Source organism: Alosa pseudoharengus, unplaced genomic scaffold (assembly GCF_046254945.1).
Source record: "Alosa pseudoharengus isolate Yale_2024_CS ecotype anadromous, Long Island Sound unplaced genomic scaffold, YU_APseudo_1.1 YU_APseudo_1.1_scf_19, whole genome shotgun sequence".
In the NCBI taxonomy this organism is placed as follows: domain Eukaryota; kingdom Metazoa; phylum Chordata; class Actinopteri; order Clupeiformes; family Clupeidae; genus Alosa; species Alosa pseudoharengus.
This window is the reverse complement of record NW_027468657.1, coordinates 14,808,259-14,836,071: the sequence shown is the minus strand read 5'-3', so window position 1 is coordinate 14,836,071 and position 27,813 is coordinate 14,808,259. Positions and strand designations below refer to the sequence as shown.

General features: G+C 43.9%; 1 long non-coding RNA gene across 2 annotated transcripts; it reads right to left on the bottom strand.

The window, feature by feature from the left end:
• Positions 1-2,788: 2,788 nt before the first annotated feature.
• On the bottom strand, positions 2,789-9,709 carry LOC143132345 (uncharacterized). Of its 2 annotated transcripts, XR_012988279.1 has the most exons (3): positions 9,525-9,709; positions 8,160-8,354; positions 2,789-3,548 (listed from the first exon to the last, which is right to left on the bottom strand). It is a non-coding gene; the product is annotated as an uncharacterized LOC143132345 (long non-coding RNA). The 2 variants fall into 2 exon arrangements; XR_012988278.1 differs by lacking the exon at positions 9,525-9,709 and having other exon boundaries at positions 8,160-9,060.
• Positions 9,710-27,813: the final 18,104 nt, after the last annotated feature.

The following is a 27,813-nucleotide window of genomic DNA, read 5'->3' as shown; positions in this document are numbered from 1 at the left end:
ATTTGGAGAATAAATGAAGACAATATGTGTAGATACTGTGGTGAAGAAGAGGAAGACACCATGCATTTGTTTTGGTATTGTCCAGATGTCATGCTTTTCTGGCACAAGGTGGCTGCTTGGCTGTCTGAGCAAGGACTTGACTTACCAATAACAACAATCAATATAATTTGGGGTTTGCAGGAAGAACAAAATATGCTGTTAAACATTATTGTGCTCCTTGGAAAAAAATTTATTTTAAAAAAAGAAAAATGTATTACATTGGAACCATTCATCATGTTTCTAAAACACCATTATTTAATGACTAAGAACATGATAAAAAATAAAAGAAAACCACAATTAGATGATTGGAGAAAATTAGCTATCACGAAAAAATGGGATAAAGATCAATAATTTTGTTTTTATTATTTATTTTTATTCTGATAGTTATCGATAAGAATCTATCTGTTGCCACAATGTGTCATACTCTATGCTATTTTTCTGTTCATGTCATGGAGTTAATTTACAGCTTAAATATGAACATGACTGGGTTATATAGTTAAAATATGTATGCTTATTTGTTTGTTTGTGTATGATTTTGGTTAATGTTGTTTGTTTGTTTGTTTGTTTTCATTACCGTTGTTTACTTGTCTGTCCTCTATGTTGTAAACACCAATAAAAAAAAAAAAAAACGATTTGGTGAGAGTTTAATGCACCAATTTAAGTTTAATTTCACTGCACCCCTGCTGGATGTCGTAGGTCAATGAACCTTTTCCAGACCCACTCACAATTGTACAATTGTGAAGATCTATCAACATAAAATTACGGTTCCAGTGATACCAAATATGCCTTCTATATATTTACTAACACCTCTGACCCTTTATTTATACACTAAGACTATTACCCTATAGCTTAGAAGGATACAAATGACCAGAATAACATGGACTAAAAATAACAACATGTTGGAAAAGCCCCTTATCTGTGCCCTGGCAACACAATATTCTTATATTGATTCCTAAATTTAACCAGATAAAAAAAAAAAAAAAACATTTGAGAGAAAATCTCTTCCTCTGTAAGTTCCAGTACCTGTCGGAGATCTGACCGGACACAAAGGAGCCGCTCAGAACACCCATGAAAAACACAGACAGGCTGAATGGAACCTTCCAGGAATCCCCACATACAAGGCTCCACTGTAAATCAGGAACAGAGGCCACATGAAGTAACCTCATGTTTTGCATTTCACAAAAACACCACACACCCACAAAGCACCATAACACACATAGACATCTCTCTCTCTCTGAGTGTCATGAACAGAAGCATACACATTTTTGAGTCTGAACGATCATCCAATTAAAAACTGGGACATGCTAAAAAAGACTTGCCTTTTCAGCTACGACTGAAGACTACTGTTTGTGGCCAAACATTAAGTTACTGTACATGACATCAAAACACAAGCATAAAAGCTCCACTCCTCACAGGGAGAAAACATAACATCATGATGTTGAGCATGAAAACGTGACAGTTATGTTCAGTTGTTCCATGCCAAACCAAAGATGTTTTGTTAAAATGTATATATTTCTCTTAACATTTAGATGTAAATGTCAAATATTTGACAAAGTGAAAAAGACTGAAAGCTGTAAGCTTTGTGTGATGTGTAAACAGTGGCTGGGTTAATTATTACCACACACAGCACCTTGCAGCTAAATCAACTAATTGTTGCCTAGCTTTAATAAATCATCTGGCAATACTCCTGGCAGTCTATGAGTAATTCACTAAGTTGTTGCAATGTACCAGTTTACAATCAATCTCAGCAGTTGTTCATTTGCCAATAAACAGGATGATGTGATCCCAGGACAGGGAGAAAGTAAACAGACCCTGTTCTCCTCACCTCAGTCACGATGGTGGACTCATACTGCTTTCTGTCAAAGTGCCATCCGTCCAGACAGCCCTCCGTGCTATTGCTGAACCCTGTCCCCGTGCTGTTTGCCCGCCTGTAGCGCTGGCACCTGCCGAGAGCCCATTGTCCCCCTGCCCGCTCCTCCAGGGGCAGTGACGGACTCAAACTCAGATTGTGCTGTTGCCAGCTGGTGTCGAGGTGTGGCAGCTGGCAGTGATGGTCCGGTGTGTCGGCCAGGAAGACCATTGCCATGCCGGCATAGCCGTTGGGCACCGTGCTCAGGCTTAGCAGTAGGAACATGGCTTTCTGGAATGCTCCCCATTCTCCAAGAAAGGAGGTGACCTCGTCATAGTCCATGGTGGCACGGCAACAGTACAGCAGGTTGGAAGGGGCCCAACGAGGTCGAAGGTCATGGGTGAGAGGAGGCTAACGAGGACAGATGGCCAAACTCTCGTAGATAGTGACTCTCTCCAGTCATGCCAGGTGCATATCAGCAGGAAAATAAATCTCCAACACTGTGCACTGTGTGTTGGTAGTGGGGGTGGGTTCAGTGGGGCCAGGGGCGGGACAAGAAAGAAAAGTGCCAGGAGGAAGAGAGCCAGCAATTACCAGAGATAACTGGGGTGGAGTACACGGGGGGGGGGGGGGGGGGGGGGGGGGGTGTATGTGTGTTATAGCTCTGTACTATGTAACAGTGGGAATGTGTTTTCAATGGCTGCTTCTGCTCCCTTAATCCCCTTGCATTTGATGCCATCCGTCAACTGTATCCTTTCCTCCATTCTCTATGTGGGGCGTTACCAAGAACTGGCAAGAAGTAGCTGACTACGCCACCCTAGTATCAAAACCAGGGAACAGGTTTCTGTTAATCAAAAGACTCAAGAGGCTCACAGGTTCAGGCATGAGACGGAGACAGAGTTCCACAAAATTAAATGTTTTTATTTAAGCACAGAGGATGGGGAACAAATTAACAGAGGTGGAAAAAGTACGAAAATATTGTACTCAAGTAAAAGTACCAATACCTTGATGAAATATTACTCAAGTACAAGTTAAAATACCGATCTGAAAATGTACTCAAGTAAAAGTAAAAAGTAGTTCATTTAAAATGTACTTAAGTAAAAGTTACTTAGTTACTTTTTTTTTTTGGGGGGGGGGGGGGGTACCAGAACAACCAGTTTTACCAAAGACTTTCTAATGAGGAGATATAGCACTCAAAAAATCCTCCATAGTAATGCATGGGGTTAGTTTGTAACACCAATATGGCAGTTGTCTACACATCATATGTCTACACATATCACAACCCTTCCGCGGCAAAACGTCGACATGTGAATACATTGAGCCAATCATGTGGTGTGTTGTAAAATACATTGAGCCAATCATGTGGTGTGCTGTGAAGACATCTTGCCAATCATCTGTTGTGATCTCGCTGCTGGAGCAAGATTGGTGTTGTGAAGCCTTACGCACACACATTTCTGCTGAAATAGATGCACGATAAGTGCCCAAAAAGTGTTGCAATATGGCCGCCGAGTGGAGGTACTTGCCTGAAAAGGACGTTGAGAAATGGAGATCTATGTGAAAAATCACCGGAGTTCTCCTTTAAGTTTGAGCAGTAGTTGATTTTCAAAGTTAGTTGCACTCATCCTTGGGTCGCTTTGCAGTGAACAGTAATCCAGCACAACTGAAAAGCCCCTTACAGGCAGCTGAGGCAGGCAGGCCAATATTGAGTTGCAGAGAGTTTTTTTAAATATTTGGAAACGAGCAGAAGGTTCAGCAGATTAAAGGGCGTCGTACTGGGGGGGAAAGTGGAAAGTATAGGGCCCCAATGGAGGAGAGGGCCCGTGAAAAGTGGAATACAGCAGGCACAACATTTTCACCAGGCATTAGTAATAACTCAGGTAATCCACACATAAAAAATCCAAACAACTCCATAAGTATAGTCATGTAATGAAGTGGAATAACACAGGGAAAAAGTATTAAACACGCTAAGAAAAAGCACTAAGGCAAGGAAAGGGAAGGAACGAGCTGGAATCTGTATCAGTAGTTATCCTTTCTATCTGTGCAAATTAATATAAGCTTGGTTAGTAGCCTACACATTGATGGGCTATAAAAAGGTTTTTCATTACCAAGGTGTCACACAAGAAACATTTCATGATGGATAAAAGCAAAAAGCTCTCCCAAGACCTTTGCAACCTTATTGTTGCTAAACATATCAATGAAACTGGTTACAGATGCATTTCAAAACATCAGAATCTTCCAGTAAGCAGCATGGGAGCCATTATCTGCAAGTGGAAGAAACATCACTGCATCATCAACCGGCCATGCACAGGATCTCCTCGTAATATTTCTGACCAGGGAGTCAGAAGGATAGTCAATTCCAAGAGCCAAGGACCACTCGGAGAAAGCTCCAGAAAGACTTGAAGGCAGCCAATTCAATTAAATAGTACTTGAAGGCAGCCAATTCAATTAAATAGTTCTGGAAGTAACTAAAGATCAGGATTCACAAGAGGGACCCCTGGAATCTGTTTAGAACAATGGGCCAAAATCAGACCTGATAGGCCTACTGTGACCAATAAGTTTTGTCATACAGGAAATGTCTTGAAGCTGTCTTTACAAACAAAGGCTTTTCCACAAAGTATTGAAGAAGTTTCAGTAGGCACGTTCAATACTTTTTTCCTGTGTCATTCCACTTTAATACACAAAACTCTTATGTTTGGATTTTTTATATGTGTGTTAATATAATGTGTGGTGAAAATTTCGAATAGACTCACTGGAAGTTTAGGCTAATTACTGGGGGGGAAAATAAGCGTTCAATACTTATTTCCACCATATATTTATTTTACCTGAATATTTTAACTTCCAAATTAAATGTCAAAATGAATGTCAGACGAAAGTTTGACTGACTGGATTTTGTATACAAAACATAGTGTAAACTGTGTAAGGTCACCCTCACTCTCCTTTGCTAAAGAGCTAAATGGTTTAGTCCGCCTGCACAATTCATAAGGTAGTTTATCTTTTGTTTATTATGACCGCCGCAGCAAAGCTAGCGAAGCGGTCATATAGGGATTGTCAAAGGTCCCCCCCAACCCCCCCCCCCCCCGTCATCTACTCCCTGAATTTTTGGTCAACGATACCCGGGACACCGAACCACCGGGGCACATGAAATTTGGTGGGTATGTAGCCCCACTAGACTTTTACGGAAAAATTTCGTTTCGTCCCCGGGGGCCACTCCCCCCCCCCCCCCGTGCTGGGCCCCCCGAACCGCAAAAAAAGCAGTTTTTCCTAAATAACTACCTGAACCGTGGCACTGAGGATGAAGAATCTTTTATGGTATGTTGGTCTCAAGGGCCCACATCAACCTGGCCCATAATCACTCATTTGTGATTTGCACCCCCCCCGGTAAAAAATGAAAATGCAATATTATTCTGCTTTAATCGCCCCTATCTTCAGTTAAGATGTTCAGAACTGCACCAAATTGTATGTGTATGATTGACCTGGCATTCTCTGGGGGTATGCCAAGTTTCGTAGAATTTCATCCATGGGGGGGTCTAAAAAAAATTAGGTTATGTGTACATTTAGTGACTGTACACTCATTGGCCTGTACAGTATATGGCGGTGCACACATATACACATGCACACACACACAGGCACCCACATACTATCGGTATTAGAACGGCCGATACATAATTTCAAATTCAGTAGGATTAAAAGAAAGCCAAAATAAATATTCATCATCATCATGGCTGCATTTCCAGTATTGGCGATAAGTATCGTTTGTCCACTAGATGGCGCGTCGTTGCAGTGAGACGTAATTTTGTTGGAAGTTAAAAGTGGGTTGGAAAAAACAATGGATGCTTCCTACAAGGACTAGTTTACCGCAGAGAACGTCTAATAAGGATAGGACGATGTTCACATGAAATGTAATTCCCATTTCTTCTTGAAGCCGAAATAAATCTGAGGATGTTTATCGGACATGCTTGGTTTTTACTGCAGGTACGTTAATCTTATAATATCAATAAGGACCTAGGTAATGTTACCTTTAGCATTGGTTGAGTGATGGGAGGCCAATTTGATTGATTGCATTTGTAGAAAACTATAAATGCGGTTATACCAAGCAAATTGATAGCAGCACTGTAATTGTATCTTTCGATTTGTTGCACGTGCTACAAAAATCATTCTGTGCAATGGAAGATTTACCAACGTTACACCGGTCTGATACAGTTTTGCCTATACATGCGTGAGACTGAGACGCCTGTTTATTTTGTTTTAAGTGCGTGCAGGATGAGAGGGGAATCGATGTGCTTTGATTCCAGCTTGGTAGTTGTAGTCTGTGAAATTAAAAAGCACGTGTGTGTGAAGTATCCAAACAATGACACCTTCATTTCATTATGGCTGCTTTAGCAACACACCTTAAGCTACTGTGTAGTGGGTCCCATTTAGAAGGCTACTTCATTCGCGCTTGCCTTGACTCATGGAGCTGCGTGAATTTTATTACAACTTTTCGCCACGATATGGCAGTTTAAGTCCGCTTGATACTGTAATTGGCGTAAGCCATTGGTTTCCAAAGGAGATTTTATTTGTGTCGCCAGCATAGCCTTTTGACAATTTATGTTGTAAATAGGCCTACCTTATGAGCCTACCTGTAGCTTAGGGAAGCTAACAGCTTTCTATTAGGATCTAGTTTGTTAGTTACAGTTTTGTCATAGCCTAACTCCCTGATGCATTTTTGCATTTAGAATAGCCAGAGCGTGGATATCTCAATCGGAAAATTAAACAATATCGGGCGCCTATGGACTAGGCTGGGTGAACCCAGCCTGATCTGCCCGCTATTTATTTTTTGATTTCTTAAAAGATTGAGCTTGGTCTGGTAAAAGCCAGACTAGCCATGGACCTCAGTTACACAATGCATGGGAACATGAATCAGCCTATATTTGCACGAACAATAACGGACAACAGCTCTTCAACTTTGGCCCGTTAAAATGTGTATGTCTAGCGACGCATTTCATCAAGGCCCATTTGGACATGTCAGTTATTTGCACCACTGGTTAGATGTAAAACAGCATTTCGTTCCAGACTACTGTTACTTAATTTGTGCATTAACAATAACGTTTCAGACTACTGTTACTTAATTTGTGCATTGACAATAAAGTATCACATGAACTAAAGATGACTAAAATCTTATGTAGAAGAAGAAACATTCACAAAAAATCCATCCATCCAAAAATGACCTTTGTTTTTGATAGCTGTTGAAAACGGCATGGAACTGACAGAGATGTTTTTGTTTATAAATAAATAAATAAATAAATAAAATTATGCTGATACCTTTTGCTTTTCCCAAATACAATGTAGCCTACAGGTGTAAGTGACCTTTCATCAATCCAGTTGCCATGGATGAACTGTGATGAACTGCCCTACTTGTGATTGTTTAGAGATTTTAAAGGTTTTATAACAATGCTACATCTTCTTTGGCTATTCTACAATCTATTCACCTTTTCAGCACCAGTAGGCTACTTTCTGTGCAGCCGCACACACACACTCAGGCATGCCAAACAAGCATACACAAAAGTTTCAAGAGTGGGGGACGGAGTAAAATATGGAGACAAATTGAAGTGTGATTTCTTTTCGCAGAACGGATGTACAGGACTGAGCGGCGGTCATATTTTGTACCGCTATGCGGTACATCTAGTTTAGTTGAGCATCGCTAGTAGCGGACCGGTAATTGTTTTGCTGCTGGTGCAATGTCTTTCTCCAAGAAAGCCAAGTCAGGTTACTAAAAACAAAGGCCAAAACAGGAAAAAGAGATACATCAAAATGAGGGGAAACATCTGCTAATAAACTTCTTTCCAAAGAAAGGTGAGCACAAACGTCAAAACACGAAATCACATGGTGTTTGCTTAAATATCTCCGCAATCATTAGTGCTAAAACGAACTGAGTCTTTTTTTTTACTCAAGTAACGGATGGGATTTTTGATGTAGCGAAGTACAATACTTCACTCAAAATGTAATCAAGTAGCCTAAAATTTAAAATACCGATTTTATAAACTAGGCTACTTAAAAAATACAAAATACACAGAAAAACTAGGCTACTCAATACAGCAACGTGAGTAAATGTATTTCGTTACTTTCCACCTTTGCAAATTAAGAGAAACCTACACTGGAAGGAAAGAGCTGTAACACAAGACTAAGAAAATATTAATTTATTATTAAAACATGTACAACAACTTTGTGCCCCATAGAGTGGGAAGGTAACAAAACATGACAGGACAATTAACTAGACGAGAACCAGGCTTACCATAGGGAGGCAGGCTATCCTGAAGAGAGGGATGTCAGGATCACACGTGGATATAGGAGACAGCAACCACCGCAACCCACACAGGTGAACACTGAACAGTACTGGAAACACACACAGTGAAGCCACACATGCACTACACACTAAATACTCCCACCAACACCAGGTGACCAGCCTCCCCTGCAGCACCCCCTACTCCTGCAACACAAACCACAACCACAACAGACAACGAAAAGTACAGACAACAACAGTAATCACACCAGTATGCCCGGATGACACAGGCTGACCCTATAGATCTGGGCCCACTTCCCCGATAACGACGGAGACACGCTCTTAAGAGGGTTTTCTACGATTCATCTTACTATCGTTCGTTTGGTTTTTCCGACTGTTTCCCGAACATGCTCGTAGCGTGAACCTGCGTGCACTGCTCTTAAGATGCTCTTAAGGGGAGCTGTCCACGTTAATAGTTCTGAAATATCCTCTGATTTGACGGTGATGTCAGGTGACTGCACGTCACAGCTATAGGCCTACCATTTAAACTTCGGATCTACACATTAATTCACATCAATACGAAAATAGAAACACTTTGACATCTGCATGTAAGCATCCCAAGTAGGTTATATACCACACAGAGACATAAATAATTGTAATTATTTTAAGTGTTGCACCATGCAATAATTTTTTCGCGGTGCCACTTAAGAACACGTTTGAAGATAAGAAAAAAGTCGAGTAAGAAAGAGAGGAAATGTGTAGGCTTAGATTTTGATGCAGTAGGCCTAGGCTACAGACTAAACCACATGTTGCTTTCTCTGCTTTTTACCTCATAGGCCTAATAAAATATTCACTTAGCAAAGATAATGTCAAACTATTCTGGCAATGTCTCGTTTCATAACTTGATTGCATTTTTGTCCGCTTTTCATCACATTATTATGACCAGATAAGGCTATTAGGCTATTTTGCACGCTAAAATCTGATTCATCACAGGTAAACACAATAAAGAATGGGAACGTAAATTGGATTATGTATTCTAAGTTGTAATTCCTCTGTATGTCCTGTTGGTGACCTCAGTGAGAAGTACTGTTAAGACGCTCTTAGCCGGTAACGAGTACTCTGGAGCACTCGTAGATCTACGAGTGTTTTCACGATGCTCTTAAGCTACGATGGTTTCGGGAAACAGTCGGCAAATCTTAAGACGTTCGTAAGAGGGAGTTTACGACGCTCTTAGGCTTAAGATGCTTTCGGGGAAGTGGGCCCTGGCTGACTTTCCCGTTACCACAATGAATACAAATAGAAACTAAATCAAAGACATGCAAGACATTCACACAATAAGGGAGTGGCTAGCCATCCAAACGACAAATTCAGCCTCACCTCTGCTGCATACCCGACCCAAGGTGCAAGTCAACTTATAAAGAAACCAACCAGCTGTATCCAGTGATTTACTAATAAACAGCCTTAAAGGCACAGGTGCGCTATTTCAACCCGCTACATATGCAGTATGCACCTGGTCCACCATGTTGTTGACCCAGACAGTAAGGTTTTCAGGCTATACTGTGTCCGGGTTTTGTTGGGTAAATAAACTAATGTTAGAGCGTATTTTTGGGGCTGCTGAAAAGGCAAGCCAATAGTTATGGCTGAGGCGTTCCCTTATCTCATGGTGTCAGGCCTGAATTCATGAGATAAGGGAAATCTTGACACTGCAGTCTGGAGGGTCGGGATTGGTACTACGTGCAGGGATGGGCAGTGTTAATAATACATGTTGTGTCTAAAATGCTTATTTCAAATACAAAATAGTATTTTGTAATTTGTATTTTGTTGGGTTGAAGAAAATGGCTGCATATGTTATATCAAAAAACTTTATAGGTGTGTATTTCTATAGTTTAAAAATACTGTCAAATATTTTTTGGTAAAACCAATACTTTTGGTGATGTGATGACATCACAAGTGCTAAAAAATGAATATAGCTTCTAGTACTGACTTAATTTGCCCAACTACAAGACATCTCATGAAGTGACTACAGCAGGGCTCTTTAATTGGCGGCCCGCAAGGTCATTTGTACTGGCCCTTTAAAAAAAATGTAATCTCTAGCAAGCGCATGAGCTGTTCTCCACTCTTGCATCTCTCACTCGCTTTAGTCCTGCAGCCACTGCACCTCAGCCCATTGCACAAGTTAGGCTACATTACAATTCATTACATTTGTACGTAAGTTGAACGTAAGTTCCATCTTAGTTTAGGTTCAACCTAAATTGGCACTACGTTGGAGTTTATGAACTACTAATATTTAACAGGTTGCACCACACAAATAGTTTCTGTCAACAATATCGCAAAAAAACACGGGCACAATTTCTGCAAAACTTGGTGGAAAGGTGGAGCAGATCCGACTCAAAGGGAATTTCAAAGTATTTCTATATAGTAGCTATTTTTTCGCAACGATAGCGAAAGAAAAACTTGGAGTCTCTGTGTCCATTTAGTGAATGTTTATGGATGACCCAGGGATGGGCACAAATACATCAAAATGTATTTCCAAATAAAATACCAAATACTCACCTTAAAAATGTATCAAAATAAGCTACAAAATACAGCAGCCAAAAAATGTATCAAAATAAAATACTGTATTTTTGTATTTTTCAAAACACTACAAAGTACTTCTTTCTAAAAGCCTTTTTCATCTATCCCTTCACTTGTACACTACCTGGAAAAACATCTGAAAGCAAGAGACTCCTTCCATAATCAGTCAACAGATTAGATATGCTGACCCCTCATGTTACGCATCCCATTATAAACCTCTGCCAGGGTCGGCGCCAGAGAGCAACGGGTGGGGGGGCCTTTTATTAGTTATTTTCCAAAAATTGCCATATAATAAAGAGCATCCTTCGAGCCTTTTGGATAACTGAAACAATATGATCATGGGGGAAAATAGTGCAAGAACATAGCGGTCATAGCCTATTGAGACTAGCACACAGCGTTTAATAGAATAGTTGCATAGGTTACAATACAAGTAAATAGGCTATAACAGACTCACCACTAGCAGGCCTAGGCTACAGCTGAGTGCAAAATCTCATCATCACTTTCCATTCATTTTGTTTTTGTGTTTGGAGATGTACTGTTTTGCAGCAACAGGAATGCCGACTCCACAACTGTTGCACTTCCCAGCCAGTTGGTGTAATAGATTGCCCACTATGAATCAGTGACAACTCAAAGACAAACAATTCAAATGGATGACTTATTTAGAAATGGGAAGTGGGAAAGTGACCAGCAAGTTCCAGTTGCGAGTACAGGGGGAGACGATACCATCAATTGAGGAAAACCCAATCAAGTGCCTAGGGCAGTGGTCGCCAACCCGTTGATCGCGATCGACCAGTAGATCTCGAGAATAACAGGAAAATTAAAAACACAGTCACCAAATTCTCACATGTTCGCCAACGTTTACAGGGCCTAAATTTCAGCACGGGATTGCGGGTATAGCGCATGATTTATTCAAGACCAGCAACTCTAGCCATCATAATGCGAGAAATTCCTGCATACATTTTACAGTGCTGTCTGATAACGTTAATCTAATATTGGAGCGACGTGAATGCGGGACCGGACGGACCAACTTCTGACTTCCGAACATAACCCTATGATGCAGACACACACACACGCACAGCACCACTTTGCAGGTGCGCTCTCTCTCTCTCTCTGTCTCTCGCAACAAGACTTGTCACCGCTGAAGTCAAATTATGCTAGGTGCTTCTACATCAACTGCTAACTGACAGAAAATGAAAACGAAAGTTTAGCGATCAGGAATTTGTTCTCCATTTGAAGAATGTAATCTATTGCGGACGTGCACAGACAGCTACAGACACGGAGTGCATTGTAGGCCTAGGCTTTGGTTACTTTCACTTTCTTGCCTTTGTTCAGGGCGAGGTCAGGGATCTTGGGCTCAAAAAGGTTGGTGACCACTGGCCTAGGGAAACGGTATGGCGCATCCCTGACCGACAGATGCAACGTTTCAAGGACAGAGAAACAGGGAGATGCATGGCTGAGTAAGATCGAGGGGTCAGTAAAGTTCAAGGCCTGGCTCCTCCAGCACGGCCTGCTACCACGACTCATGTGGCTACTGACAATCTACAAAGTTCCTATGACAGCAGTGGAAGGAGTCGAGAGGCGAGTGAACAAACACCTTCGCAAGTGGCTCGGAATCCCACCAAGCTTCACGTCAGTAGGGCTATACACCAGGTCTGGTCAGGTACAACTACCCCTATCATCAGTGGTGGAAGAGTTCAAGGTGGCAAAGTGCCGGGTCGTGATGATGTACCAAGACTCCACTGATGAAAAAGTCAGAAGAGCAGGCGTCACTACGAGATCAGGACTGAAATGGGCAGCTGACACATCAGTGGCACAAGCTGAAAGCTCATTGAAGCTGAAGGACATCATCGGGAACCCATGTGTAGGGAGGGGATCGGATCCACCCACTTCAAGCAGTGGTCAGACACCTGGAGGAAGAAAGGCGCAGGTCTAGGGCCGTCGAACTTGGAGTACAAGGCGCCTGGACAAAGTGGGACCTGCCGAAGCGGAAGATCACGTGGCCTGAGATCTGGAGACTGGAGCCCTTTCGCATCTCCTTCCTGCTCCGTTCAGTGTACGACACCCTTCCATCACCAACAAACCTCCACAGATGGGGAATGAGGGAGGACCCATTGTGTAGGCTATGCGGAGGGAGGGGAACAATGGCGCACATACTGGCAGGATGCTAAACAGCTCTTAGCCAAGGAAGATACAGGTGGCGCCATGACAAGGTTCTCAGTGCGCTGGCTGACATCTTGGAGCGGGAGAGGCAGAAAAAGCGCCAGACCAGTACAAGGCCGACGACATCCATTCATTTCATCAGAGAAGGGGAGAAACCACCAGCCCCCAAGAAGACCAAAAAAGAGCCTCTTGCAAGCAGCACAATCCTGGGAGATGAGGGTGGACCTGGGAAGGAAACTAGTCTTCCCCCAGGTTGTGCAAACACTGCTAAGGCCGGACGTGGTCTTATGGTCTGAGGAGGCAAGGAAGATCATCTTGATTGAACTGACGGTCCTGTGGGAAGACGGGTGCGAGGAGGCCTAGAGCGGAAAGCCACCAAGTATCAGGACCTCGTTGAGCAGTGCAGGGCCAAAGGGTGGCAGACCTGGCTATTCCCGGTTGAGGTCGGGTGTAGGGGTTTCCTGGCGCAGTCTGTGTGGAAGACACTCACAGCTCTGGGTATAGCAGGGAGGGAGAGGAAGGCAGCTGTCCGTAGGTTGGGTGAGGCAGCAGAAAGAGTGTCTTGCTGGCTCTGGAGTAGAAGGGAGGAGTTGAGCTGGGGGCCAGGAGGAGATGGGCAGTGACTGGCCAGCACTGCCGACCCACCAACTGGAGGGTGTTGTGGTTCAGGGTCGAAACACCATGTGAAAGTTGGACGCCACCTGACGACATCTTCTCCTGGCTGAAAGCTACAGTCATGCACTACAGTCAGTGACTGAGTTAGACAGCATCAGCATAGATGTATCCAATAGTAATAGAATGATGAATTTGTGTGTAGGCTAGGCTATGTCCTTCATTTCTTCACGTCTTACAACATAAACAAATGCAATAATAGTCTAGTGAAGTCAGAAATGAGCCTGTCTAAAGGCCTCTTGGAAATCATGTGGCATGTTACATTAAATGCGCACTAAACTGCGATACGAAGCAAAAAGGTAAACGAAGGTAAATTGCATATTTGTAAATGTGGCGAAGGCAAAATGTTTTGTGGTTAAAGTGAATCGTAGACTAATAACCAAAGAAAGTAGCCTAAAGGAAAGGATTTGCACCTCCGTTTACCAAATAAAGGCCATGGTTGTGTTTCTACAATATGTTGGCACAAAACGTAATTTCTGTCAGAAACCAAGTAGGCTAAACGTTTTCATTGTCATCATCATCGTGAACTATGACTATGGCCATGTTCAGTAGGTTATGTTTTTCATTTATTCAAGCAGTGACATTTGGTTTAATGCATGGGGTAACGTGACGTGCGTCAGAAAAAAGATGGGCCTGTCCCTCTCAAAACATGTTAAAATAGTGTGATTAGCAACCAGAAAAAAAAAATCCCGCGGGAGACACCCCCGGACCCCCGTGTTATTATTATTAGGCTATTATGACTGGCCTGCCCCCACTGCTAAAAAAAATCTAGAGGTCACGGTCATCTCATTTAAATGGTGGGAACGTCAAATGAAACAAGTAGGCATATAAGTCAGAAGAGCTACATATATGCGACTGATTACACATTTAATTCACCTGAACAGTGTTTGAATCCTGTTTGTACTCACTGGAAATCTTGGACCTAGCAGTTACTGTGCAAAGCACAGATTCCATTACTGTTATCTGTTATCACAGATTTCATTCCATATTAGCCACCAACAACCGGCTAATGATGTTGTTATGCATGTTCAAAATACAACATTTGAACACCCATATTGCTGCTGTTTGCATTTCTCCGGCCCCTCAGTTGTGATGCTTTTCATGAACTGGTCCCCATTACAAACTAATTGAGTAGCCCTGGACTACAGCAACAACCGGAAATGCAGAGAATAACCCAGCAGTCTAATATCACTGCTAATAGACCAGATGAATGCATCAACCTCAAAAAGGGAAATGTGAGTACAGAGCCTTGGCACAGGCAAGGTGCCAGACCAAAAAAACAAAAAACATAATACAAGAACTGTAATTACCTCAACACCAGTAAACTCAGATGTCGTATCAGAAATACAGACATACTGTATCAGCAAACTACAAGTCAAGCAAGTCAAGTCAAGTGTATTTATATCAACCCAAACACTGGTCTGACAATGTTGGGTAATTCTGTGGGGTTGTTTTTACTCATGTTGGGTTATTTCTGTAACCCAGCTTGTTGGGTTGATAGTTTAGGACATTGCCCCCTCCTCTCCCCCACCTGACGTGGAGTAAACTAACCAGCACCAGGGTGCCTTTAACACAGCTTCTAGTTATTTGAGAGTTAAAAAAAAACGTTATTCTTCCAACCGTCCAGTCCAGCAGCAGCTAGGCTATCAACATGCAATGGAAATCAGGCTATTTCGGAAGGTATGTATCTGCTTTTAACATATGTTTTATCCCATAAAAATATCTACACTTCGTGATATGAAAATATTCTGCCTGTCTGCCTATTTCATTCAGCCTCAAGCAGGTTGAGAATTGTCTCATTCATGCCAGCAGGGTTCTCGAGACACACGCTCACACGCCACACCTTGCATTTCTCACGCAGAAATATTACATGACATTCATACATTTAAATCAAGACAACCTGTTTTGTTATTCTAAAGTGTAATTATTTTATATCCAGAAACACTTCTAGGTTACGGGGACGCTGGCGAGACACGCCGCTCCGTCTGGCATCATGTTTTTGTTTGTTTTTATGTAATGTTCATAATGTACATAATTTTATGTAATGTCATGTTTATTTTTTGTATTGGTTTGTCTAGTTAAATGTTTTCCCTATTTATGTACGTTATTTTTGATAGTTTTCGTGTTATTCTTAGTCCTTTTTACTCCTAAGTCAGCTGATGTCGTTGACATTTGTCCATTGGGAGCTTGCTATGGCTAGCTTTTGCCCTAGCTGGGCATCGGACATCCTTCCATCTATCCGTGAGCGGTGCAGCACTTCACTGTCTGGTCGAGGGGATCTCTCGGGACAGCTGGACCTAGGCTACTCTGTGAAAGATCTGCCGTGGCCGCCGAGCTGTTGCTGACCTGCGAGCTGCCATGCCAACTGCAGACTAACTGGGCCTCTGACATCCTTCCATCCATCCGTGAACAGTGCACTTCACTGTCTGGTCGAGGGGATCTCCCGGGACAGCCGGACCTAGGCTTTACTCTGCGAAAGATCTACCGTGGCCGCCGAGCTGTTGCTGACCTGCGAGCTGCCTTGCCAACTGCAGACTAACGTTAACGGTGAAGAGCTGCATTCTCACGGAGCAACAAACGGTCGCTGTTAAGTCCACCGAATTGCGGATCTACACGATCGCTCAGTACTTTGGACTGTGCTTCCATCATCTCCAGATTGCAGTGTAGCAGGTCTAGCTTCTAACGTTAACGTTATCTCCAGACTGCCAGTGAATTCACCGGGTTGGTCAGTTGCTAAAGAACTTTGTTGCCATTGCATCGGTTGTGAAGACACAGCTCTGTGCGCAGTTTTCACGGATCATCATTGCCCTTGGACATTTTCAGCTGTTTTGGAAATTGGACTAATTTTAACATCACTTTTTCCCCTTTTAAAATATATTTTCTTTTTTTTTATTGTTTATTTGTTTTGTTGTATGTCTTGTATGTCTTGGTGTCACGGGTACGCTGGCGACTACGCCGCTCCGTCCGGCATTTTTTGTATTTGTTATTTTTTAAATGTATTTGTCTTGTCTTGATGTCATGGGTACGCTGGCGACTACGCCGCTCCATCCGGCATCTTTTGTCTTGTTGTTATGTGTCTTGTTTGTGGAGCGCTTTGGATTGCACTATGTGCATGTTAAATGCGCAATAAATCTGACTTGACTTGACTTGACTTGACTTGACTTCTGGATCCTCCAGCAGAAGAAAAAAAAATGTAGTCACTATTGTGACCGGTGGGGTGGGATTAAACAGGTTAACATTTGTACTACTGTATATTGATCTAAAAGGTGTGCTAGAAGTATAGTGTCTTCACTAGTTTACTTACAGTATAGTTCTCAGTACTTAAAACCTGTTATGCAGCACATGTTCCAGTACCGGGTCATTTACCCACCTCCCCCCAACATTCTAAATCAATTGTATGCACCATATTGCTATGGAGCATAGTAATAAATTTGTTAAGTCTTTATTCGTAATGCAGAAGAGTGGTAGTCTTTTGGAAAAGGACGCAGTGGAGATTAATCAATTTAGGCCAATTAGTCTACTGAATGTTGAAGGGAAGGTTTTCTTCAGTGTGGTGGCACGTGATAGCAATAAAATGTATGGTTAAAATGGATAATAATTTAACTTCAAGACTACTTTTAGTTAGCCATGTAACCCATCTTGGTTTTAAACAAAGACACTATCCCCTCCCCCAATGGAATGCTAATGTGCTGGTTTAAGGCCTATCACTTACACAAGACAAAGGATGCTTCCTTGATATAATGTATCCATGTATCATGAAATGTAAATGTATTCATGTCTGGTATCATTTTGATAGTCTCATTACAAGGATTGTAATGATGTGATTGTGAGAATGTTTGGAACATTCTATAAGTGATATTTCTGATATATAAGATATCTCTCCTCATGCTATTCTGACAAGAATGCATAGGTGTGAAGTGGGTGTGAGTAGGTGTGTCTGATACCAACTGTAGAACCAATCAAGTGGGCTTGTTCTTGGTGCCACTTTGTTCTTTGTTTAAACCATTTAAAAGTAACTAAACTGCAATGTTTGTGAGATCAGATTTTCTAGACTTGGACTAAGGATGTAGAGCGGAAGAGAGTAGTTGGCTTCAGGCCAACCTAGGCCTGGCCTGGGCTAGGCCTACATAGACCTTTTTTGTACTCTCTCTGCTTGTAACAGAATAAACCTGATTCCTGAGTTTTTCCTGAAGTTCGCCAGTCTAAGATTAATATTAAGTAATTATTCACCTACAATTACTTTCATGGAGGTTCCAACCGCAGAGATAATATACTTTTGTCGCTGATTCTAAGATGCCGCAATTTTTTTTTTTTTTTTTTTTTTCCTCATCGCTCTGGTGACAGCTCTCAGGTAAGGACGCTTTTTATCTGCTTTTCTGCTTTGGTGCTGAATGAAGGTGTATCTGTAAATCCGGGCGGTTCCTACTAACCACAGTTTGGAATGGGCGGTAAGATATCGGAAAAGGCATTCTGAGTGAGTAGACATTTTGGCAAAACCGTAACTTAATAGTGGACACAAAATTGTGCTTCCCCGATTTTGGCAATATTTTGGCAAAACCGTAATTTAATAGTGGACATAAATTTGTGCTTCCCCGATTTTGGCAAAACGTCGCACAAGACGAATTAATCCATATTTTGTAAAGCGTCTATATATGTGTTGGATTGAAGTCCAATGGTGCCTCTTTATTGGATATAAGGAGTAAATAGATTAGCGAGTGTGCTAGGCAGCTCAGTATTAAACACGGTGGTTCGTGTGCAATCTATTTTTCGCGGGTTTTAGGGACATCATGTCCTAACAAGCTACGTAGCTTATGCCCCTTTGTGTTTACAGAACATTTTATTCCTTCACTACCAAAACAGAATATTAGACAGAACTTGGTGCTGCCCTTTTTGTTTTTATCACCAAGAGCGTATGAGCGGCTAGAATCCAAGCTAACACTAGTCTTGTTTTGTTTTTGAGTAGATGTGGTGTTTTGTTTTAGGCTACATCTACACTCAGATGATGAATCCAGGATTTTTGTCGTAATCTTTTTCAAGTGTGCAAACAGCATAAGCTCAAACAGCATAACCTCAAGAGAGCATGGTTAGGCCTCTTTTAAGTACGCCTGAGCTAACTAGCTGCCGCTAGGGGCGTCTAGATGTCTTTGTGAGCTAATATGAGCTAACTGAAAAGGCTTGACTAAACTTCTTTTGTTCTTTTAAGCAGGAAATTCTTCCTGCAGCCCGTTTAAAGTTGTCCTCCAGCTCCATGGAGCTGTGTGTGTCTGTGTGTCCAGTATGAATGAATGCGCGTGTGGGCCGGCCCTGTGTGTGTGAAATTTGTTTATTTCATTATATGTGTTTGTTTCCATTTTTTGTTTCAAGTCCTTCTTTGTTTTCTTGGGTCAAAAGTTTTCACACCTTTTGCTATCTTATCTCACTGCCTTTGTTCTAGCAGCACTGTATTCTATAACCAACCCCCCAGCTTCTCCCCCATGGACACAAAAGGAACTTCACTGGGGAGATATGAACCTAAGAGGAGTGATAATGGGAAACCATTGTTGATTTCAACCATTTTCTTTCTTTCATTTGAGGGACATCTTTTGGGGTTAACATGTTAAGACATATTTTTATTTTTGCTTGTATGCCAATGGGAAATGTTTGCTACATGTTTACGCCTTGTTTGATGTGGGCAAATGTTCAATTGAATGGATTCATACCCACAACTTGAGTTTCTTTCTGTTTGAAATTACCTTTTATTTGTTTTTAGTTTGTATTTTTTTTGTTATAGTTAAGAAACTATAAAAAGGGGGAGATAGATGGTATTGAATTGAAATACCATCTAAGTTTACTGGTTTTATTGCTCAAACGGTCATTTTTTAAATGCCTACTGTTTTGTTTTACTGACCCTCACTTCTAATGCAAAATCTCTTTAAAAGACATGCAGGGGTACCCTACCCACGTGAGTCTGTGGATTATTTTTCTTTTAAACATCTAAACTTAACCAAAGTTTATTTATTTTCTTTATATTGGCCTTTTGCCAATAGATGCAAATGTGTAGTCTCTGTTTGGAGATAAATAGCCCTGCTATGTTAGAAGACCCATGCTGTAGGTGTGACTGTCTCCAATTGAGAAACTGAATACATTAGCATACTGTTGTTGACTTGTGAATCTGCATTCACGAGACACTGTTTGACTCTGTTTACACTCATGCTAATGTCTCCCAAGTTGTTGTGAATCCACTCTTCAGAATCTCTTTCATGCCAGAAGGGACAAAGGGAGGTGTGACATGCCTTTGTCTTCGACTACCACTAAGCAAACATATCAGAAGATCCTTTCAAGATGGCGAATGGCTCCACCAACCAGGCTCAGCTACCACGCCAGAGCAGCAGCCGTGGAGACCAGGCCATGCCACTGGACGAGCTTGATGGACCAGACAACTCTGCCCTGGGCTCAGGTACAGCCAGCAGCAGCGGTCGGGGCTAGGCCATGTCATGAGACGAAACTGGACGAGGCTCAGGAACCACAGGTCCAACGGAACCAGTGGCAGAAGCAACTGCCATGACTCTGGAAGCAACAAAACTGGACTGACTGAAAGCAACGAAAGGGGGTGCCGAAAGCAGCCTCGCACTCCGCATCATCAAAGACACTCATGGCCCATTGTTCATGGACTGTTTGGACTGACACAAGGGTGCACGCCGAACGCGGCCTGCATGCACACCCTTTGCACTCGCATACACTTACACTGAAACAATGCAGACACATTCAAGTTTCATAAGAGGACCCTTCTTCAACGGAAGAGAAACGCAAGAAGGGATGTATGCTGAACGCTGCTTTCCTTGCTCACGCACACACTTACATTGATTATGGACTGATTATGGACTTTATAAAAAAAAAAATTTTGTAAAATTGTTCAAGAAGGCTCATGTTATGGAATCTTATTTTGAACTTCAAGTCATTCAGACTTGAAAAGGGGGAATTGATAGCAATAAAATGTATGGTTAAAATGGATAATAATTTAACTTCAAGACTACTTTTAGTTAGCCATGTAACCCATCTTGGTTTTAAACAAAGACACTATCCCCTCCCCCAATGGAATGCTAATGTGCTGGTTTAAGGCCTATCACTTACACAAGACAAAGGATGCTTCCTTGATATAATGTATCCATGTATCATGAAATGTAAATGTATTCATGTCTGGTATCATTTTGATAGTCTCATTACAAGGATTGTAATGATGTGATTGTGAGAATGTTTGGAACATTCTATAAGTGATATTTCTGATATATAAGATATCTCTCCTCATGCTATTCTGACAAGAATGCATAGGTGTGAAGTGGGTGTGAGTAGGTGTGTCTGATACCAACTGTAGAACCAATCAAGTGGGCTTGTTCTTGGTGCCACTTTGTTCTTTGTTTAAACCATTTAAAAGTAACTAAACTGCAATGTTTGTGAGATCAGATTTTCTAGACTTGGACTAAGGATGTAGAGCGGAAGAGAGTAGTTGGCTTCAGGCCAACCTAGGCCTGGCCTGGGCTAGGCCTACATAGACCTTTTTTGTACTCTCTCTGCTTGTAACAGAATAAACCTGATTCCTGAGTTTTTCCTGAAGTTCGCCAGTCTAAGATTAATATTAAGTAATTATTCACCTACAATTACTTTCACACGGAGACTGACAAATTACCTTGAAAGGAATAAACTAATTGATACCACGGTGCAAAAAGCTGGAATTCCTGGCGTCTCCGGGTGCTTAGAGCATACCAGCATGATTTGGCACCAAATTTAATTAGCAAAGCGTGAGAAGAGAGACCTGCACGTTGTGTTCTTGGATTTGCCTAATGCTTTTGGGTCAGTGCCGCATAGTCTGTTGTGGGAGGCCTTTGATTATTTCAGAATCCCAGGTAGCATTAAAAGCCTAGTAAAAGCATACTCTCTAGATATTCAATTATGTTTTACTACAGCTGATTACACCACAGGGTGGCAACAACTCGAGATAGGAATCATGGCGGGATGTACCACTTGCTTTTACAATGGCAATGGAGGTCATCACTAGGGCCTCAAAATGGGTAGTGGGTGGGGAGAAGTTGCAGGGAGGGCTACGCCTCCCCCCGATTAGGGCTTTCATGGACGACATGATAACCTTGACGTCAACCGTTCCATGCACCAACAGGTTGCTGGATAAGTTAAATAGCAATCTGCCAGAATAAAGGTGAAGCCAAGTAAGTCTAGGAGTCTCTCAATTGTTAAACGGAAGGTAATAGATAAGAAGTTTGCTATAAATAAAGAGGTGATTCCCACAGTTCTGGAGAAACCAGTGAAGAGTCTGGGAAGGTGGTATGATGCAAGCCTTAGTGATAAATTACAGGTTGAAGACTTGAGACAGGTCACTAGGCAAGGTATTGCAAAAACTGACAAGTCAGGGCTGCCAGGTAAGCTCAAGCTGTGGTGTTTTCAGTTTGGTTTATTGCCTCGGCTAATGTGGCCATCGCTGTGTGGCAGTGGGTGAACTGGGAAGGGGTGGAAAAAAGACAGATTAAATGGAAAGATCTATGGGGCATGGAAGCTGGTAGAATCCGATTTATGTTAGGTGCTACATATGTTGTGCTCCCGTCTCCCAAGAATTTAAGTCAATGGTTTGGTGAGGATGATAAATGCATACTTTGCTCGTGTGTGGGCAGTCTCCACCATATCCTATCAGGGTGCAAGGTAAGTCTCACCCAGGGGCGGTATACGTGGCGTCATAACCAGGTATTGAAATGTGTGGCAGCAGCAAAAGAGGATAAAAGGAGAGAAGTCAATTCATTAGCAGCTAGTAAAGGGGTAAGGCAAATTAACTTTGTAAGTTTACTTCATTGAACTCACTGTTCCTTGGGAAGACAGAGTGGAAGAGGCCAATGAGCTGAAGAGAGCGAAATACACTGAAATAGCAGAGGAGGCAGCCAAGCGAAGTTGGAGTGCACGATTAAGGCCTATTGAAATCGGTGCACGTGGGTTTGTGGCCAGATCTGCTATTGGCTTGCTGTCTGAATTGGGCATTTGTGATCGAAGTCTAAGGCAGGTGGTTAGTAACATGTCCTTAGCAGCAGAACGAGAAAAGTTACCCTTCCTGGGGCGCAAGCTAAGGTAAGCTAACTGGCTCATTTGTTTTGTGTTTGTGATGGGCTGTGCCTGGGTTGATGGTGGTAGACTAGCGTTTTTTATGGTTATGGTTCAGTCCGCATCAACGGGACGGACCAACCTAGCCAACCTAGACCATGCCTAGGTTGGTTAAGGGTATTTGTTTATTGTGGTAATATGGTGGGAACATGGGGCGTAAGCTAACTGGCTAATTTGTTTTGTGTTTGTGATGGGCTGTGCCTAGGTTGATGGTTGGTTGGCCAGGGTTTTTATGGTTATGGTTCAGTCCACATCAACGGGACGGACCAACCTAGCCAACCTTGACCAAGCCTGGGCTGGTTAAGAGTATTTTGGGTATTGTAACGCCGGTTCAGCCTGCGCAGCCCTCTCTGTCCCGTCGGCTGCGTCGACCACGCCCACTCCAGTCCTGCTCCGCTTCGCCGGAGTTCTAACCACCTGCAGTCGATCAACTAATTAGCCACTGGCTTTAAAATGACTCTGTCTCCCTTGCCTCAGCGTGAGGTATTGTTTCTCTTGTAACTTACTAAGCCGTGTGATATTAGCAGTATTGCGAGAATTGTGACTTTATTGTTCTTTGACCTTGTTCCGTACCCCGACAACGATTCTTGGACCTGCGATTTTGGATTATTTGCCTTACCTGTGAAACCGTGTATGACCTGGACTGTACCTTCTGACCCCGACTCTTGGACTTGTGTAATTTGGATTGTTCGCCCTTTACCTGTGAAACTGTGTATGACCTGGATTGTGTTACTGGATTTTGCCACTGGATTTGCCCTTTGCCTATAAAAAGTATCCTCCGCATCTGAGTCTCCCTCGTATTCATCACAGAATACCTCACCGCATGACCGACTCAGCGGAGGCCCAAGTCTCTTCGAATCTACAAGACGATACCATCCAAGAGCTTGTGAATATGATGCGTGGAGGCCTACAGCCAACCAACCCTCCGGGTCCTTCCCGGACACCCAGCGTACCATCTCTCCCTGCGACGATTGCTCTCCCTGAGAGGTATGACGGTAACCCCGACAAATGTAAGGGATTTCTTATGCAGTGTTCACTGTTCTTGACCCATCATCAGGATAAATATCCTACTGAAGAGGCCAAAATACATTTCGTTATTTCCTTGTTATCTGGCCGGGCATTAGAATGGGCCACTGCATTATGGCACCAGCCTAGCCCTATCTTAAACTCAGAACCCCAGTTTCACGCACAGTTCAAAGAAGTTTTTGACCACCCTGCCTATGGGAGAGATGTGGGAAATTTGCTGTGTGAGATTCGCCAGGGGAGACGTTCGGCAGCGGACTACGCTTTGCAATTCCGTACCCTTGCGGTAGGGAGTGGATGGAATGATTCTGCACTCCTGACCCTTTATCGTAGGGGTTTAAACCGTGACCTCCAGGCGGAGCTGGCTTGTAGAGCTGATGTACGAAGTTTGGATCATTATATACGAATGTCCATATCCGTTGATAACCTGTTGCGAGAACGAAGCCCGTGGGAACTGCCCCCTCGGAGAACGCCCGCCTATCCTGTTTCAGAGCCTGATCAGTCCTCAGAACCAGAACCGATGCAGCTCGGTCGCGTTCCCCTGACCCGAGAGGAGAAGCAGAGGAGGCTCCGGCTCCGCCTCTGTCTCTACTGTGGAGATCCGGGACACCTCAGACTCCAGTGCCCCGTCCGACCCGTGCAGGATGTAGTCAGAGAGAGAGGAGCTGAGGTGAGACTTACGGTGTTATACAATGTATCCCACAAACAGCTCACAGTCCCTGTAAAGTTGGAAACTAATGGCACCATTATGTCTCTTTCAGCCCTGATTGATTCTGGAGCTGCAGGAAATTTTATTGATGCTCAACTGGCAACTGAGATGGGGGTCACGCTACAAAAAATTACTCCTCCTCTCACTGTTCATACCTTAGATGGTAGGCCTATGGGCAGTGGTCTGGTGACCCACCAGACTGAGTTTATATCATTAGATGTAGGAGCGCTGCACCGTGAGAGACTGCAACTCCTAGTTATTAATTCCCCTCGTGATCCCCTTGTTCTGGGCTACCCTTGGCTGCAGCAGCATGACCCAGTCATTTCATGGAGAGAGGGAGACATTGTCTCCTGGAACACTCAATGTTTCCAATCCTGTCTATCTATTCCCTGCCGATCCACCTCTATCGAGAGTCCCCATGTCCCCGAGGCGAGTATACCTCCTGCCTATCACGACTTTTCTGACGTCTTCTCTAAGTCTAAAGCTACCAACCTTCCTCCACATCGTCAATGGGACTGTGCTATAAATTTGTTGTCTGGTGCGCCTCTGCCTAAGGGCCGTGTGTACCCGTTATCTATTCCCGAGACGGAGGCAATGGAGAGTTACATCGACGAAGCGCTGAATCAGGGATTTATTCGTCCGTCTACTTCACCCGCTGCTTCAGGGTTCTTTTTTGTGAAGAAGAGGGACGGAGGTCTGAGACCTTGCATAGACTATCGCAGTTTGAATACAAGCACAGTCAAGTTCAGTTATCCGCTCCCTTTGATCCCCGCTGCGCTGGAGCAGATGCGCGAAGCTATCATGTATACGAAACTTGATCTCCGCAGCGCCTATAACCTGGTTAGAATTAGGGAGGGCGACGAGTGGAAGACTGCGTTTGTCACCACTAGAGGACATTACGAATACCTCGTTATGCCATATGGATTAACTAACGCCCCCTCCGTTTTTCAGTCCTTTATGAATGAGATTTTCCGAGACATGATTAACAAATTTTTAATTGTTTTTATTGACGATCTTCTGATATACTCTTCAGATCCAGTCCAGCATGTGGCCCATGTCCGCCAGGTATTGCAACGTCTCCGGGAGCACCAGCTGTTTGTCAAAGCAGAGAAGTGCGAGTTCAGCCGGCCAACGATTTCATTCCTGGGATATGTTCTGGGACCAGAGGGAGTTTGCATGGATGACCACAAGGTGAAGGCAGTTCTGGAATGGCCGGTCTTACACACTGTGAAGGAGCTACAGCGGTTCCTGGGATTTGCGAACTTCTACAGACGCTTCATTCGCAATTTCAGTGCAGTAGCGGCACCCCTCACCGCCTTGATTCGAAAGGGCCAGAGGCTTCTTAAGTGGAATGACCAGGCGCAAGAGGCTTTTGACAAGCTGAAGAAGCTTTTCTGCTCCGCTCCTATCCTGAAGCAACCCGACCCCGCACTGCCTTTCGTGGTGGAGGTGGATGCATCCGACATGGGTGTTGGCGCGATTCTTTCCCAGAGGCATGGAGACCCGGCTAAGATGTATCCCTGCGCGTATTATTCCTACAAACTCTCACCAGCCGAACGAAATTACGATGTGGGTAACAGAGAACTCCTTGCAGTAAAGCTGGCCTTGGAAGAATGGAGGCACTGGTTAGAGGGAGCGAGGCACCCGTTCGTGGTACTCACGGACCATCGCAACCTGGAGTACATCAAAGGCGCCAGGAGAATGAACGCACGACAAGCCAGGTGGGCCTTATACTTCACTCGTTTTAATTTTGTTGTTACATATCGTCCTGGGTCTAAGAATTGCAAAGCTGATGCTCTGTCTCGAAGATTTTGTTCTCAGGACGCCCCCCCGGTCGACGAGCCTATCCTGAATCCGGCCTGCATAGTAGCCCCTGTCCGCTGGGAGATCGAGAACGCTATCTTGGAGGCGCTGCGTGAGGAGGGTGCTCCACCCGAAACACCTACACAAAGGATGTATGTACCGACATCAGTGCGCTCACAGCTTATGCAATGGGTCCACACGTCCCTCAGCTCTGGACACCCAGGTATTACTCGTACTACCGAACTTCTGACGCGGAAATTCTGGTGGCCATCCCTGACCGACGATGTTAGAGATTATGTGCTGAGCTGTCCGGTATGCGCACAGTCGAAGACCCCACGAGGTCTGCCCTCTGGAGAGTTGCAACCGCTACCGGTGCCGGACCGTCCCTGGTCGCACCTCAGTATTGATTTTATCACTGATCTACCAATGTCTAATGGGTTCAACACAATTTTGGTGGTGGTGGATCGTTTTTCTAAGATGTGCCGTTTGATTCCCTTTTCTGGTCTCCCCAGTGCGATGGAAATGGCAGAGGCCTTATTCAAGGAGGTGTTTCGGTTCTATGGAATCCCCGAAGACATTGTGTCAGACCGCGGCCCACAGTTTATATCTCGGGTCTGGAAGGCGTTTTGTCAGCGGCTGCAAGTGACTGTCAGTCTCTCGTCGGGTTATCACCCGCAGTCGAACGGACAGACGGAGAGGCTTAATCAGGAGATTGGGCGCTATCTGAGGCAGTACTGCAGCCATAACCAGACAGACTGGAGCCGTTATCTGGGCTGGGCGGAATATGCGCAGAATTCCTTGTTTCACTCGTCACTGAAATTAACGCCCTTTCAATGTGTTTTAGGGTATCAGCCGCCCTTGTTCCCTTGGGAATTGTCTTCCTCAGATGTGCCTGCTGTGGATGACTGGTTCAGAAGGAGTGGGGAGGTGTGGCGGACGGCGCACGTACAGCTTCAGCGAGCGGTGCGCACTCAGAAGCGCTTCGCTGACCGGCGCCGCCGTTCTAACGCAGACTTCAAACCGGGACAGCGAGTGTGGCTGTCCACGCGGGACATCAGGCAGAGACTGCCGTGTACTAAGCTAAGTCCTCGTTATATTGGGCCTTTCAGGATTTTGAAGAAGATTAACCCTGTTGCTTATCGACTCCTGCTCCCACCCAGATTTCGGATATCGCCCACTTTCCATGTTTCTCTGCTTAAGCCTGTCTGTTACAGCCCGATGTACCCGCCCACCACTGCGCAGAGTTGCCCCGCGCCCCTAGATGTGGGTGGTGAACCGGCCTACTCCGTTCGTGCCCTCCTCGACTCCAGGAGACGTGGGGGTCGTCTGCAGTATCTGGTGGATTGGGAGGGGTGCGGCCCGGAGGAGCAGTCCTGGGCCGAGACTCTGGACATATTAGATATTCTGGATATCGAGATATTCTGGACCCGAACATGATGGCAGCATTCCACCGGAGCCGTCCGGACCGCCCTGCACCTCGTCGCCGGGGACGGCCGTCGACTTCGAGGTCGTCGGGAGCCTCCCGTGAAGGGGGGGGTACTGTAACGCCGGTTCAGCCTGCGCAGCCCTCTCTGTCCCGTCGGCTGCGTC